General features: G+C 32.1%; 3 non-coding genes across 3 annotated transcripts; 1 reads left to right on the top strand and 2 right to left on the bottom strand.

Annotated features, from left to right (window-relative positions):
* Positions 1-6,261: 6,261 nt before the first annotated feature.
* Positions 6,262-6,459, bottom strand: LOC111686453. Its single transcript, XR_002762782.2, has one exon. It is a non-coding gene; the product is annotated as a U2 spliceosomal RNA (small nuclear RNA).
* A 1,195-nt stretch (positions 6,460-7,654) lies between these two features.
* LOC111686455 lies at positions 7,655-7,851 on the bottom strand. Its single transcript, XR_002762784.2, has one exon. It is a non-coding gene; the product is annotated as a U2 spliceosomal RNA (small nuclear RNA).
* A 359-nt stretch (positions 7,852-8,210) lies between these two features.
* LOC111686454 lies at positions 8,211-8,408 on the top strand. Its single transcript, XR_002762783.2, has one exon. It is a non-coding gene; the product is annotated as a U2 spliceosomal RNA (small nuclear RNA).
* Positions 8,409-17,547: the final 9,139 nt, after the last annotated feature.

The raw sequence follows: 17,547 nt of genomic DNA, 5'->3' as shown, positions 1-17,547 counted from the left end.
ACTATAGACTATAGACTAGACTATAGACTAGAATATAGACTATAGAATAGACTAGACTATAGACTAGACTATAGACTAGACTATAGACTAGACTATAGACTAGACTATTGACTAGACTATAGACTATAGAATAGACTATAGACTAGACTATAGACTATAGACTAGACTATAGACTAGACTATAGACAAGACTATAGACTATAGAATAGACTATAGACTGGACTATAGACTAGACTAAAGAGTAGACTATAGACTAGACTATAGACGAGACTATAGACTAGACTATAGACTAGACTATAGACTAGACTATAGACTAGACTATTGACTAGAGTAAAGACTAGACTAAAGACTAGGCTATGGTCTAGAACAGATCAGATGTTAACTGTAATGTGGACTATAGACTATATTCCACTGAAGCCTGCAATATAGAACCAATATTTTGTTATTTTAAAATTACTCAACTAACAGTTAACTATCTTTATTTTTAAACAATAGTTTAAAATCCTACTTTAATCCAATTAAAGTGTTTTTTATTGTGCAAGTCTTTTTTATCAATTTTAAAATCTATAAATCAATAAATATTTAAGTACATGTAGTGTGCACACAAATGTAGAGTGAAATTTATTGTTTTTATTAAAACCCGATTACATAAATTCGTGATATTACTAAATAATTTAATTTATAAGCCTATTACAAAGGGAATAATATAAATTACAAATGTCATAATCAGCTGGAATAAGTTTAGTTTGAGTTAGGCAGAAATTGGTATGTTTTGATATGTTTATTCTAATCTAAACTCTAGGTGAATTTTTTATGAAAAAGGATATGAAAAAAGAATAACCACGCCCACTAAAACCCACAATGATAATACTTTTTATTTAACAATTATTAATTGTTTAAATAATAATAAATTAATAGTTTTATGTTTAAAGTGTGCAATTATTTAATTAGTAGTAAATAAATCTTTTTAACAAAATTCAGCATAATGTTATTAATTTTTTTTAAATTAACTACAGCGATTGACAACATCGTAAAAAATATATATAAAAATTAAATACAAACTAAAAAATTCAAATAAAATAAATTATAGAAACTTTACTTCTTTCAAGGTGAACGTGTCGCGCCTTTTGCTAACCCACCACAATAAAACATAAACCACGGTTTAGAAAACCAATCAAAAGACTTTTTTTGGAACTCAAACGTCAACAAATAGCTATAACGTCGTGTTAATAGTCGTCTAATTTCGTAATTCGAAATTTTCACACTCGTTTAGGAAATTCGTGCGCTGGTGCTCGCACGTTAATTGAATTTTTTCTTCTACAAATTGTTTAAATAATCGCCACTTTGCCGCGCGGACGTAAGTGTAAATCCACCACCTCCGGTAATATGGCCGCTACGGGAGGAGGGGGAGCAGCTGCTACAAGTGTTGTAGTGCTGGATCGTGGCAACAATACAACATGTACAATCAATTTGCATGGTGAGTACCTACTAAAACCCCTGCGCTAAAAGCTGAAATGTTTTTTGCTGTTATACGATTTTTTTACTTCATATTTTATTTTATTTAAATTTTTAAATATTTCTTTTCTTTATGTTGGTTTAAAATAGTTGTTGCTGTTGTTTGATTTCGAGTTTCTTTAACATTCAAACTCCGTTATAATTTTGAATTATTGTTTTTCTATTTTATGTTTCTATTTCTATTTCGCTTACTTCCTTCTTTAATTTTAGTTTTTGTTTTCTGTAAGATTTATTTTTTTTTCAAAAAATTTTGCAAACTTTTTGTTTAATTGTTGTTATTGCTGCTTGCGTATATTTGATTTGTTTGTGATTAATCATTATTAATTATAATAATTTTTTTGCAAAAGCAGTAATCCAGCAGAAAACATCGAAAAAACATATATATTTTTTTAATTTAATGCTAATTTTTATTGATTAGATTCTGTTGAATTATTATTATTTTTTTTAAAATTTAATATACATTAATTTATTTTTTGTCTCACATGTGTTTTTAATTATATAAACATGTAAACAGAATAAGAACCACAGGGCGGAATTTTGTTTTCGCCATTAATCATATTAATATGACCTTTTCGTTTCGATAATTAATTTGACTACACAGCAAATTAATCTATAGACTAGACTAAACACCAATCTATTTTGTCCAGACTATAGACTATTCTATAGTCCAGACTATAGACTATTCTATAGTTCAGATTATAGACTATTCTATAGTCCAGACTATAGACTATTCTATAGTCCAGACTATAGACTATTCTATAGTCCAGACTATAGACTATTCTATAGTCCAGACTATAGACTATTCTATAGTCCAGACTATAGACTATTCTCTAGTCCAGACTATAGACTATTCTCTAGTCCAGACTATAGACTATTCTCTAGTCCAGACTATAGACTATTCTCTAGTCCAGACTATAGACTATTCTCTAGTCCAGACTCTATAGTCCAGACTATAGACTATTCTATAGTCCAGACTATAGACTATTCTATAGTCCAGACTATAGACTATTCTATAGTCCAGACTATAGACTATTCTATAGTCCAGACTATAGGTACAGTGAAAGAGCTCCCAAATGAAATAACTTCCAACGAGTAAAATGAAATAAACCCAAATTTCATCAAAAATTAATTTTTAAAATGAAATAACTCCCAAAGTTTAAAATGAAATAATTCCCAGTAATTGGAAGTTTGGGAGTTTTACAAATGTAAGTCCCAAAAAATGCGAAATAGCTCACAATGAAACAAATCCCAAAAAATATGAAATTATTCCCAAGTCGAAGAATCTATTTGTGTAAAATAACTTCCAATGAAATAATTCCCAACAGAAGTGAAATAACTCCCAACTCCTTACGAAAGTGTGGTGGACAGCCGGCCTTCGGCCGTGCGCAAGGGTTTTCAACTCTGGGGTATTTCACACACCGGCTTCGCTAAATTAAGCCTTTTCATGATAAATGGACTATTTGTATTCCATGGAACTTATGTCACTATGCTCATGGGCATTACTAAAATTGTCATATGGAATTGTGATACGTTTGAAAGTATCGTAGTGTTCATAATCATAATGATATAAAATACATGGTGTACAAAGAAAGGTTAAATTCAGCGAAGCCAGTATTCGAAATACTCCAGAGTTTTAAACCCTTGCGCCCGGCCGAAGGCCGGCTGTCCACGACACTTGTTTAAGGATCCAAAATGCATTATCCACCAAAGTTTGGAAAATTATTACCACAAAATGAAATAACTCCCAACAAGAATGAAATAACTTCCAATTTCAACAAAATTTACAGAAATGAAAAAACTTCCAATACATATGAAATATCTCCTAATTTCTTCAAAAAAATGAAATAATTCCCAACAAAAATTTTATTGGGAGTTATTTCATTTCAGTAACATTAAAATATGAAATAAGTTCCAACAAATTGGGAGTTATTTCAAATGAAATAATTCCCAATTTGTATGGACAGTTGATTGGGTGTTATTTCATTTTACCCGTTGGGAGTTATTTCATTTGGGAGTTATTTCACTGTACCCAGACTATAGACTATTCTATAGTCCAGACTATAGACTATTCTATAGTCCAGACTATAAACTATTCTATAGTCCAGACTATAGACTATTCTATAGTCCAGACTATAGACTATTCTATAGTCCAGACTATAGACTATTCTATAGTCCAGACTATAGACTATTCTATAGTCCAGACTATATACTATTCTATAGACTATTCTATAGTCCAGACTATAGACTATTTTATAGTCCAGACTATAGACTATTCTATAGTCCAGACTATAGACTATTCTATAGTTCAGACTATAGACTATTCTGTAGACTAAGGAAATAGTTCAGACAATTCTATAGTAAATTGAAAAATATATAAATACTTCAACATAAATTGTTAAATTGTAACTATGTGGCCTATTTTCAAATTAGCTTTAGATACTTGTAAGAGATAATTCAAAGTACAGCTTTAAAATTTTCATATTTGTTTGAATGTTCACATCTGTACACATATCATATATACATGCGAGTGCGATGGACAGACGAAATATAAACGAGTAGGCATAGTTTTTGGGTACGAAAAAAGACAAAAACCAAACTAGGTACAAATAATGTTCAAAACAATGACTTTTTACATACAATTTGATTTTCTATGTTCTTTGAATAAACTACGCAAAATTGTTTTAATTTATTGAACATATATGCTATACACCTGATGACTGTAAAAAGTCTGTACGTTAATTTTGAATTTGATGAGTTTGGGATTTGAAACATTTCCTATTGGTTCCGTAATGGTGGATTCAGTGGAGAGCTCAAACGCTAACAAAAAATTCTATTCACCAAGAATCTAAGTTCATATTAGTATTTCAACATAATAATTTATGATAGATGTCAATTTTAACCTATTTTCTAATGCAATATGTTTTCATCTGATTCTCTTGTTAGAAAGTCTTAAATCTAAATCCGTTTTATATCCCTAATAATCCTGGCACTATTTTTGTTTTGGTTCCATGTAGTAACATTCTTATTATTGACTGTATTATATAATTTATTGATCGCAACTCTATTACCTGTACAAACATATATACTTATAGATACATTTGTATTTACATAAGTACGCACTGCATGATTTGTATGTAGATATAACTGTAGCCTATTTTTATTGTATATAGTACATATCGAAAGAGGCCTAAGATAGAAATCTCTTCCCCAATTGTGTAAAAATATTATTTCCATCATCAATATCTCTCACCGACTACGTACTTATGTTTTTTATAGTGTTTTTGACATTACAGTGATGAGCAAAATTGTTATTTTAAAATTACTCTATAGTCCAGATGATAAACTATTCTATAGTCCTGACTATAAGCTGTTCTATAGTCCTGACTATAGACTGTTCTATAGTCCTGACTATAGACTGTTCTATAGTCCTGACTATAGACTGTTCTATAGTCCTGACTATAGACTGTTCTATAGTCCTGACTACAGACTGTTCTATAGTCCTGACTACAGACTGTTCTATAGTCCTGACTACAGACTGTTCTATAGTCCTGACTATAAGCTGTTCTATAGTCCTGACTATAAGCTGTTCTATAGTCCTGACTATAGACTGTTCTATAGTCCTGACTATAGACTGTTCTATAGTCCTGACTATAGACTGTTCAATAGTCCTGACTATAGACTGTTCTATAGTCCTGACTATAGACTGTTCTATAGTCCTGACTATAGACTGTTCTATAGTCCTGACTACAGACTGTTCTATAGTCCTGACTATAGACTGTTCTATAGTCCTGACTATAAGCTGTTCTATAGTCCTGACTATAGACTGTTCTATAGTCCTGACTATAGACTGTTCTATAGTCCTGACTATAGACTGTTCTATAGTCCTGACTATAGACTGTTCTATAGTCCTGACTATAGACTGTTCTATAGTCCTGACTATAGACTGTTCTATAGTCCTGACTATAGACTGTTCTATAGTCCTGACTATAGACTGTTCTATAGTCCTGACTATAGACTGTTCTATAGTTCTGACTATAGACTGTTCTATAGTCCTGACTATAGACTGTTCTATAGTCCTGACTATAGACTGTTCTATAGTCCTGACTATAGACTGTTCTATAGTCCTGACTATAGACTGTTCTATAGTCCTGACTATAGACTGTTCTATAGTCCTGACTATAGATTGTTATATAGTCCAGACTATAGACTGTTCTATAGTCCAGACTATAGACTGTTCTATAGTCAGGACTATAGAACAGTCTATAGTCTGGACTATAGAACAGTCTATAGTCTGGACTATAGAACAGTATATAATTTGGCTATAGTCTATAGTCTGGACTATAGAACAGTCTATAGTCTGGACTATAGAACAGTCTATAGTCTGGACTATAGAACAGTCTATAGTCTGGACTATAGAACAGTCTATAGTCTGGACTATAGAACAGTCTTTAGTTTGGCTATAGAACAGTCTATAGTCTGGACTATAGAACAGTCTGTAGTCAGGACTATAGAACAGTCTGTAGTCAGGACTATAGAACAGTCTGTAGTCAGGACTATAGAACAGTCTGTAGTCAGGACTATAGAACAGTCTATAGTTTGGCTATAGAACAGTCTATAGTCTGGACTATAGAACAGTCTTTAGTCAGGACTATAGAACAGTCTGTAGTCAGGACTATAGAACAGTCTATAGACTGTTCTATTTTCCAAAATATAGTCTAGACTATAGTCTGGGTTTTAAATTTATTTATAAATTTGGGCCTAAATCCTGGCGATACTGCAATACCAGGCTGACCCGTGACAGAAGTAGAGCAAGCTCCTAAAACATTCCGTCTAATTACAAAAATCAGTTTAACATTTGTTGTCCTCCGATGGAGGAACTATCAGATGTTAAGCTGATAAGAACAGATACTACACTTTGATCTTAGCCATAAGGCCGAGAAGCGATAACTAAATACATAAAAACCAAACTAGTTATGGCAAACAATTTATAAACTAAATGGGAATTATATAAGAAAGCTATTGGATATGCATAAAAACTACTTAAAGATGTTCACCCCCTAGAGGTAGTTGTTAATAGTTTAGGGGGTTGTTTCGTAGTTTGTGAGATTTGTTATTGCTGTCTATAAGAATGCAAAACGATTTGTATGAAAGATTAAATTAATCACTTGGTTAGTTTTAATTGGTTTTTACACTCATACCATATGTAGTAGATTAGAGGTAGAAGAATTCTTTGATTTTACTGATCTCGTCAAAACACTTCCGTTTAGTTTTGTTCCACATTGTTTGTATATGCGTAAATTTTGAAAACTAAAGTTTTGAACATAAAAATATGTTCTTTTTTTCGAAGTTGTGTGTCATTATTTTATCTTTTGCAGCTTTTACTATTTTGTATATATTGTTAGAAACGACTATAGAAAAAAATATTAAAGAAAAAACTTGTTCGCCGTTGTAGTTGAAGTTTTTGTTTTTTTTTCTGATATTATTTTTTTCGGTTTTTTTATTACTTAAAAATTTATATTTTTTCCAATACATGTGTACGAATTACTTGTACTTGTTTTGTTATATTTCTTTTTCTATTTACGTGGGTCGGTATCTTAGAGCGTAATTGTTTAAAAAAAATGTTATAAAAGTAAGTACACAGTGTATGTCTATCTATCTACCGGTACATAGATCATTACACTCACACACTAGATCTGTGCTGAATAGTTGTGTCAAACCCTTAAGTTTTATTGTTGGAAGAGTGAGTGAATAGGTTTTTTTGTTATTCATTCAATTTTACATTTTAAACGCGCTTTCGTTCACTTCAATTCATGTGTCTTTCTTGTCATTTCCTAAAGATTTAGAATCAATGAACTAATTTTTGTTTGTTTTCTAACAGTGTCGTTGCTTATCTTGGCTTGTAACTAGCATCCACGTTATTTGCAGACTGATTTAAAATATGAGATCATTTATTCATTTGAAAATTAGTAATTGTTGATCAATAAACGTTTTAGGATATATAAAACTTGCTTTAAAAACCAATTCTTTACAGAAGTGGAGCAAAGCTCGTAAATAATTGCCCGATAACAAAAAACTTAGTTAATATGATGATAGCTATAGGAACATATTATTTGCTCTCTAAAACTTTTGAAATACATTTTCCAAATGGGCCTAAAATCCCGGCGATACTGCAATGCCAGGCCATCCCTTGACAGATGTGAAGCAAGCTCCTAAAACTTCCGTCTAATTACAAAAATCAGTTTAACATTTGTTGTCCTCCGTTGGAGGATCTATCAGATGTTAAGCTGATAAGAACAGATACTACACTTTGATCTTAGCCATAAGGCCGAGAAGCGATAACTGAAGATATAAAACACACATAATTAATGTTGTAAAATACATAAGCGGATTTAGAATTATATTTAACAAAAAGAGTTCTGTATACTTTTAGGTTAGTTAGTAGGGATTTTTAAGGCTCTTGCTATTCTTATAAAAGTACACAGGTAGATCTCAAGTTGTGCAAAATGTCAAAATATCCTTTCAGAAAAGTAAATTAGTAAATAATGCCTAAATATCTGTTCTGCATTTTAAAGCAACCCCTTCAACTTTACTATCTTCCACAATCAATAATTTGTCTTAAAGTTAACCTTTCCACATAATTCTTAGTTAGTTTATAAAATATTTTGTATAAGTAGTTCGTTTTTAATGTCTTTAGTTATCGCTTCTCGGCCTTATGGCTAAGATCAAAGTGTAGTATCTGTTCTTATCAGCTTAACATCTGATAGTTCCTCCATCGGAGGACAACAAATGTTAAACTGATTTTTGTAATTAGACGGAATGTTTTAGGAGCTTGCTCCACTTCTGTCATGGGTTGGCCTGGTATTGCAGTATAGCCGGGATTTTGGCCCAAAATTTTAAAATCTATATCACATTAAATTTACAAATATACTCAAGTTCAAGAAAAATAGTACTTGAAGCACTTGGACTTTGAATCAAAAAATAGTCTTCGTTTGGTTTCGATTACTAAATAATTTGGAATCTAGAATAGCATATAATCTCGACTAAAGTCTGGACTAAAGAATAGTTTATAGTCTGGACTATAGATAAGTCTTTAGTCTGGACTATAGCATAGTCGATAAACGGGACTATAAAATAGTCTATAGTGTGGACTATAGAATAGTATACAGTCGAGACTATAGAATAGCCTGGATTATAGAATAGTTTATAGTCTGGACTATAGAATGGTTTTTAGTCTGGTCTATAGAATGGTCTATAGTCTGGACTATAGAATGGTCTATAGTATGGACTATAGAATGGTCCATAGTCTGAATTAAATAATATGTATAGATATAGTATGGCCTATAGTCTGAACAAAAGAATAGTCTACAGTGTGGACTATTGTATGGACCATAGAATGGTCTATAGTCTGGACTATAAAGTGGTCTATAGTATGGACTATAGAATTATCTATAGTTTGGACTATAGAATGATCTATAGTCCGGATAATAGAATGGTCTATAGTATACACTTTAAAATGGTCTATAGTCTACACTATAGAAAGATCTATAGTTTGGACTAAAGAATGTCTAAAGACTGGACTATAGAATAGTCTATAGTCTGGACTATAGAATAGTCTATAGTTTTGACTATAGAATAGTCTATAGTTTTGACTATAGAATTACCTATAGTCTGGACTATAGAATAGTCTATAGTTTTTACAATAGAATGGCCTACAGTCTGGATTATAGATTATAGAATATATAGAAACTTTTAGTTTGTTTTTTTACTGTAAAAATTAATTATTTTGTTTTTTATGGTTTTAGGTGCGACTGTAGTATCTTGGCGGGTCAACAATCAAGAACAGTTATTTGTCAGGTAAGTAAAATAAATATTGGTTGAGATCTGTGGACATATATTTTAAAATAGCTTCTTTTTTAATTTAAATTAAAAGTAGAAAAAAATTTCTGATATTAATTTTAATTTAATTAATTAATTTAGTGTGAAAAATATTTTCGCAATTATTTATGTAGCTTTTAAAAAATCATATAATTAAATTGTTTTCAACCAAATTATTCATTTGCCTACGACCTTTAACTAAAACTTTGCTATTAACAACAAAAACAATGCAAACTGTTTAACGGATAGTTCGAAGTTCATGGAGTAACTTTAATCAGAGAGAAATAGAGCCAGCAGAGCAGTAGTATGTTTGCTAGCAACCTAAAAAGTGATTTGAAAAAGTTTTAGTTTTTAGTAAAATTATACAAAAAAACTTCAACTATTAGTATACCAAACAATAGTATACGTTAGCTTAGATACCCCATTTGATTTAAATTATATGCGGGATTCCTTAAGTCCAAGCAAGAAATCTAATGAAGCTGCAGTATGAACATTTATATGTATTTAGCGTTCATATGCGAGGTGGGTTTAATAAGTCAGTACAAACATATTTAAGGTTTTGTCAGAACTAATTTTTGATTAATGCGTTCGAATAACTTATTTCTCAAATGGTCAAAGGTCAGTAGTTATGTGTAGTGTTGAATGTCCTTTGACCCCTACAAAGTCAAGTTAAAATCAAATGTCGGAAATAATCAAATTGTTAAAAATATAGTTTTAGGATCATATGGGTCCTTAAATGACATTTACAAGTTTATACTTTTTAAATTAAAATTCGAATTTTCAAAATTATTTTTTTTTTTCTAATTATTTTAAAAATTAATTTGAATTTTGATGAGATGAAAATTTGTTGTAATAAATAAAAAAGTTAATTTAAACGTCAAAGCAAAACTCAACCAATTGACCAAAATGTTAAAAAAAAACGAAAAAATTTCCATGAAATGGACAAACCAAGAAACAACCAGCAAGCGGTTAAATTATTACAACTTTACGAGTACTTTGATGTACCCAATCTGTGTTACAGTAGGAATGATGACTATGATGATGACATTTATCTTTAAACCTGGTTAAATGCACACAAATCGGTAGCATTACATTTTGTTTAGTAGAGAGTCAATGCAGCAGCAACAAAAACAACATTGGTTGTCCTGTGGTGAATCAACAAAAATAATAAATAAATAAAAAATATATATTGGTTAAATGTTTTCTCCCGATTCCTACTTTTACTCAGAGTGTCATGTGAGAATTGCACATATATGTATATGCAGGGATGGAAAATGCTGTAGTAACGATATTTCTTAGGTTATACCAAGTTTACACTAAGCATTTGAATTACTTAATGCGACCTCCGAATGAAATTAGCGAATTAACCCGTTTTTACGACACATTCATCAACCGTTTTGACAGTTCATCGAAGATATTAAAAAGTCGAATAAACGCCTTTTTATAATATGCTAAAAGTCTACTTTCCATTAATAGAAAACAACTGACTTTTGCTTACAACTACAAACGCTACAATTGGGTACTTTTCATTCTTTAAAAAGCTATTGATTTATAGTTTAACATCATTTCATAATGTCGAATTTCCGTCTCTGATCTAGTACATAAAATATATGTATTTATGTTCATATATGTAATATATATATGTTTTTATGTTTAGCAATGTTGTTGGTGTTATTCTTTAGTTTTTGCTCGATTTCATTCTCATTGTCGCCAACATCAAAACACTATGGTACTATTCGTTTGTCCAAGAGTCCAGCCGAATTAAGTTTAACTTAACCGAATATTTTTAATGTAAATATATAGAAGCATTTTCAAAATATTAATTCGATTTACAGATACGATTTTTTATCTTTGATAACTAGACGCTATTGATTTCCACAATAACTTGCATTCGTTTCTATAGCCTAATAAAGTTACTTGGGACATTAATCCTGTCCAAGAGAGTACAACGATCGGAGCTTTATAATCATCGGAAACCTTATTCCCACATCGTTGTTGAGTCAAATTCAACTGCCATTTAGGCTAGTCAGCTGTTATCACCGGGTCCATCTAGTCTGTAAGCTATTTGGTGTAGCTGGAGGTCAGTTTGGTTCATGTAGGCTGGCTATATGTAATTAGTGCTTGTAATTAGTTATGAAACTCTGGATTTCTCTGCAGTTAAAACCCCTGATAGCGCCGAATAACTCGTACCTTTCTACAGGTTTCTATATATCTATTGCACCTTCAGGCATAGTTGAGGAATCTTCAAAGGGGGCTGGCTGCTACTAATACGCTGATCGGCTGGGACTCAAAACTTAAGGAGTTACTAAACTTATTCGAGTATCAGAAGGTACTGATTTAGATGATTGCCGCTCATCTCGGATTACCTTGTTGCTATTACAGGTTTAGCAGATACACTAGTTAATGCCTTACCCTAACCCTTCGATGCTTTCTTTTTGTAAAGTATGAAGTGAAACCGCTGAAATATCGGAAAGTACTATTTTAGATAATTGTGCCTTGGGGTGCCTTTGTACTGGCTTAAAAATTCTGAGAAATATGCTTAAGTGGAACATCGAGTGATCCCTTTTACTCGATCTGTTGGTGCGTCTCGCATATTAGGACCGTTCCTTGTCAAATCATGTATTTATATTGTCTTCAATATATAATTTGTGCTTTTTTGTGGGTCCACGAATTGGGGACATATGTATAGGCAACCAAAGAGTAGACCTATTAAATATAAAAGAAACTCGACATGACATTAGGAAGGGGAGATTGAAGCCACTAGCGTAGTGACCAAATGAAGTCTATTAAATACATAAAGACTACTACCTCGAATAAACTCTACTACTCTATCTAACATCAAAGCGTTTTGAGTAACATCCACCCATTAATTAAGGCAACGTTAACCAATTTGATTGGAACTATTTGGTGCGATCACAAAACGGTATCGTAATAGGACCTAAGTCCTGGAACAACAGGTCTGTATTAAATTTCCCAACACGACAAAGTCAAACAATGGAACTGCACTAAGTTTGAGGTTAGCATCAGCCAAATACTGGGGCTGTTCAAACCGATTTTAGATTATTGTTAACCGAATAGTATTGACTATATGAAGTGACTCTATAATCGGTGGTTCAGTAGTTTTTATGAATGGATTTGCGCGCATTTGTATTGCTTTCTACATAAATCGATAAATTTTTTGTTGTTGACCATACTACGAGTGTTGTACATTGTTGTTGTTGTTGCAGTGAGTTCCTTTTTTTCGTATGGTTGACTAAATGACTGACTGTTTGGCTCGATGGTTGGTTGGTTGTATGGTTAGTTAGCTTTCGTTTTAGTTGTTGGCCCTACATTTACTATACACGGACTCGTACAATCCTCTGTTTTAAAACTCTTCTTCTTTTTCATCTTTTTTTGTTTTGTTTTTTGTCCGTTTTTTTCGTTTGTACAATTGAGTTGCTGCTGTTGATGATGATGATGAGTAGAATGCGGCAATGTTGTTGGGTTCTGTTGCTGCTGATGTTGGTTGTTTGGGGGATTTTTTTCTTTGCTGTTGTTGTCGTTTTGTTTTTTGTTTATTCCGTTTTGTTTTTTGTAGTCGGTGTTGGATTGTTGCTGCTGCTGTTGTTGTCGTTGTTATTATTGTTCCTGTTGTATTGGTGTGTTGCTGCTTTTCTGGCGCTTTTTTCTCATAACATTTCGTATTTCACGTTTTCAAGCTTTTTTTTTAAACTTTAGTTAGTTGGTTGTCGCTTTTTTGTTTGTTTTCTTTCATTCTCTTTTTATGTTGTTGGCAGTTGGTATGGCTCCACATGGTAGAACTTTTTTCTAGCTGTTGCATTTTCATTTCGAATTTACTGCTTTTTGTCCATTTCAGAGTTTTTTTCGCTTAGTTTCCTTTAGTTACTAACGGCAATTTCTGCCCGCCTTTTATGTTGAGGTAAATATGTATGGTGGTTTTTACTTGTTTTCTGTTTTATTAGGTGTGTTTGTGTGTATTTATGTTTATTTGTGTGTATTCTGTGTTTTGTTTTTTTTTTTTTTTGAACTATCAAATCTAGGATCATAAAAACTGGTCATCAAAACAAAAAACTTTTACTTGTTTATTTGGTGTTTGTGTGTACTTTAGAGCAGAGTCTTAAATGGTTTTAAACGTTTAAAATGGGCCAATTTAAAAATGAACATTTTTGTCTACGGCGCAGCTAAGATTACTGCTCCAGGATATCAAAAATATGTAGACCAGAGATACAAGCCCATGCAAAATAATCGGTTACGGCGGAGCAACCTTTTTAAGTCGGCGACGGCGGAAAATATCGGCGTCGGCTCAATTTTACTTTTTCTTCAGAAATTGACCTTATAAGCGTTTATTATATTGTATAATAGTCTTCCCCCCGGGGGTGTTATTGCAATCCCGGGGTAAAAAGAGGGCCCAATACCTCCAATCTGACCGGGATTGAAATATTGGTGTCTCAGTCTACTGCTTGGCTTAGTCCTTGCTTAGATTGCCAGAGGTCTGACCAGAGCACCGCATAATCTGGTACTACGGGTGGCCAGTTGCCCGCAGGACTATGTCCTGGCTGGTCAGTTGGTTGAGGTTCCTTCGGGATCCACGTAGTGGCTGTTGGTTGAACCCAAATTCGCGGGAAGAGAATAAGTGGCGGTTATAAGACTGATGCATGATAATAGTCAATATTTCGGGATAAGGTTCGGTGCTGTTGCCGAAAATCAACAGATACCCCACAGAGGAGTGACTGTGGGACTAAGCGTTGGAAATGAGTTGGAGTCAATTGTATATGATACGAAATGAATGTAGAGGTATGCGGCCTCATCCACCCGTATATCTAAATGAGTGTGTCGTATGTTTTTCTCTATAAATGAGTCGAATAAATGAGATGTGTGCAGGGTTGAATGATGATGGATGAAAGGTATCATATAAAAGTGATACCGATTAATTTTCCTTCCTTGTCCAGATATGTTTACTCTGTTCATATCAGACTTGCCACAGCGTATCACTGTGAGTAAGAACAATGTCTACGGCTTATTGATGGATCGTGCTTCGGTCCACCGGTTACGTCTCTAGGTGGTTGTCTTTCAACGTGACTACTTTGGCAAGAGATTATATAGCTCGAGTACTCCAGCAAAGTATTTGCGCATGGACCGGTCATAGCCAATGTGCAAAAATTGCCACCTGAGTTCTTCATTGAAGACAAAGGGGCGTTCTCAAGTCTACCCTGTGGATGAAAAAGACCACCGTGGGATAAGGCCGACACGGCAGGTGCTCACGTTAAAACTCTCGACAGTCTGTATAATAGTCTGTCATAAAGAAACCTGTCTCTATACAAGTTTTTTCTGCAGAAAATGGACATTTATTGTAGTTTTCACTATTTTAATATTAGCACAATATTGTGTGGCAACTCTTTTCAATTTGCCATAAGAATTTAAAATAGTGGCAACTCCGTTGAAATTGGTGAAATTATTTTCTGAAATACATGTGCGATTCTAATTTCTATCAGCAGCTACGTTTAAGCCGGCAGCGCTTAACGTAAAGTTGTAAAATGACTTAAATGGTAATGGATGTAAAAGACTTTTAAAGTTAGTAAGGGACTGAAAATTGACGGACATTAAGCAATGATTTTGTTCAGATACATTTATTACTCAAACAATAATGGATTTGGTCACTGAACGTTAAAGAGTCGTTGACAAACTTTTCTATCACAAAAGAGTCTTTATCAACGTCTTTGTCAGATGATCATAAAAAACTGACAACAACTATTATTACTGTTATACTGACAATTATCACTGTTATACTGACAACAACTATTGGAATCAGTTAAGAATTTATTCCTTCATTTCCTGCAAATATTTAACCGAATCAGATGAAAAAGTAGTTTAATGTAAAAAAAACTCTACATATAAGGATAAAAAGAAATGTATATAAATATATACGAGGTATGAGTATGAATACGACTTTGTACTTAGTTTGTTCTTTTATAATCATTCAGTTTTTTGTTGGATTTAATGATATGTATTTCAAAACTTTTTTCCTTTAGTATATCCATCCACGTTATTAGGGTAGAAAAAGTACATTTTTGCGTTCGTTAACAGAAGATGGTTTTTACATTTAATATTCTTGTGTTACGATGTGTTTAAGGTAAAGAAATATCCTTAAAGAAGATAAAGAAATTTCTTTGAATATAAATAAGAAGATATTTTTCTTTTCATTTATGTTAATGGTGGTTAGGACTACTTAAATCCCATGGGTTTGTACAAACCAGAAATGAACTCTACAAAACATAACGTTTGGACCCAGACAAATTTAGAGCATACGGGAGCAGGAATCAGAACAGTGATTGTAAAAATCTGAGAAATTAAGTTCAGAAAACGTATATTCTAAACATTGGGTAATGATAATCTCTATAGATCTCTAATGAGGAAGTTTCTAACAACACAGACCCGATGTTTTCAGATTGAACAAAAACTATAGAGCTCAATATGGACGGGTTAATGTTATAGGAGCTGAATCCTATTTACAGAACATTAAGGGCGGGTTTCTTATTACTCAGTTAAACTAGGCTTAACATGCTGTTAAATTAAACTAGGAGCAAATTTAGTCGGACTTTAATCGATAATTGTGTTTTTCAGTTATGGATCTAGAATCAGTTGAATTTGTTAGGGCGAGTTTTTCTGATAAAGATAATCTTCATTCTTTGGTTAAACCTGGTTTAATATATGTTTTGTGTTTTTCAGTTATCAGTAAAGTTACTTATTATCTGAGTTTATTTGAGTGTAATTGCCCAAATAAACTCAAGTTCTAAGTGGGAAAACACAATTAACAAAAAAAAAAATAAAACAAGGATTTCGGACAAACAACAAAAACTTAATATTTTAAGTATATTGCAATTTTCTGAATTGTTTTGTTTTATTTATTATTGTTTTAAATGTTTATTTAACATTTTTCCAAAATTTTCCATTTTACAAAAGTATTGTTTGCAAAAAAACAGCTGTTCATTGTTTATGTTTTTTAGTGAAAACTTGGCAATACTAACAAAGTTAACTGAGCTTAAATCTAAAACTGAAAAACACAATTATCGGTTAAAGTCCGCCTAAATTTGTTCCGAGTTTAATCTAACAGCAAGTTAAGCCTAGTTTAACTGAATAGTAAAAAACCCGCCCTTAGTATTGCCAACTTTTCAGTCAAAAATATAAATAATGAACAACTGTTTTTTCTTTGCAAATATCACTTATGTTTTTCTACAGCAAAGCAGTTATAAACATATTTAATTTAAATGCTTTGAATGCAATCAATTATTCATTTTTCGTTTCTTCCCAGAAATATTCCCTTTGATCTATCAAAATTCCCTGCATTAACTGTACCACCGACAACTTGTGCAACTTCTAATCATTATTGCTGCCTACTTTTTAAATAAATATTCCAAAGAAAAAAGCAATCACATCCCACTATTTAAGATCATACGACACATTTACAATTTATTAAGAAAAAAAAACTTAATTTTCTTTTAAAATAAATACTTTTTCGCATATTTGTCATATGAAATTCTCAGCTTGTTGCTGTTGTTTTTTTCAGCGTTTTTTTGCTCTTCCATATTTCTGTGAGAATCTTTAACATATGCGGATGAATTCCCTTCAATTATTGGCGCAGTTTTCGTCATTTTTTATTTTTGTTGTTGTTATTGTTTTAGTCGTGCTTTATTCTTTGAGATTTCGTTAGTTCTGTTGTTGTTGCAAAATAACAAACAACAACAATGTTGCTAAACATGCATACTTCGGACCCAAAAATCAACCATCCATCTACATATCTATGCATGATTTTTACACTCAAAAAAGTAATGTAAGTAGAGAATGAAATTGCTCTTATAACATATAGTGAAATTTGATACCTCTTTTACAAGTCTTCACTACTTTAAAATTATGTTTACCCATGTTTGCCAATAAGTATTACTAAGGAACCGCGAAAATCTGGCCTAATGTTTATGCCTTCAAATTTTTCGGTTTGTAATCAATTAGTATTAGTGAAACCTTATATTGTTCTGGAAGTTAGAAACTTTCGAATTTTTAGTCTATCTATCTATCTATCTATCTATCTATCTATCTATCTATCTATCTATCTATCTATCTATCTATCTATCTATCTATCTATCTATCTATCTATCTATCTATC

Source organism: Lucilia cuprina, chromosome 2 (genome assembly GCF_022045245.1).
Source record: "Lucilia cuprina isolate Lc7/37 chromosome 2, ASM2204524v1, whole genome shotgun sequence".
Classification (NCBI taxonomy): Eukaryota; Metazoa; Arthropoda; class Insecta; order Diptera; family Calliphoridae; genus Lucilia; species Lucilia cuprina.
The sequence above is the reverse complement of the archived record's forward strand: the minus strand, read 5'-3'. Positions and strand labels throughout refer to the sequence as shown.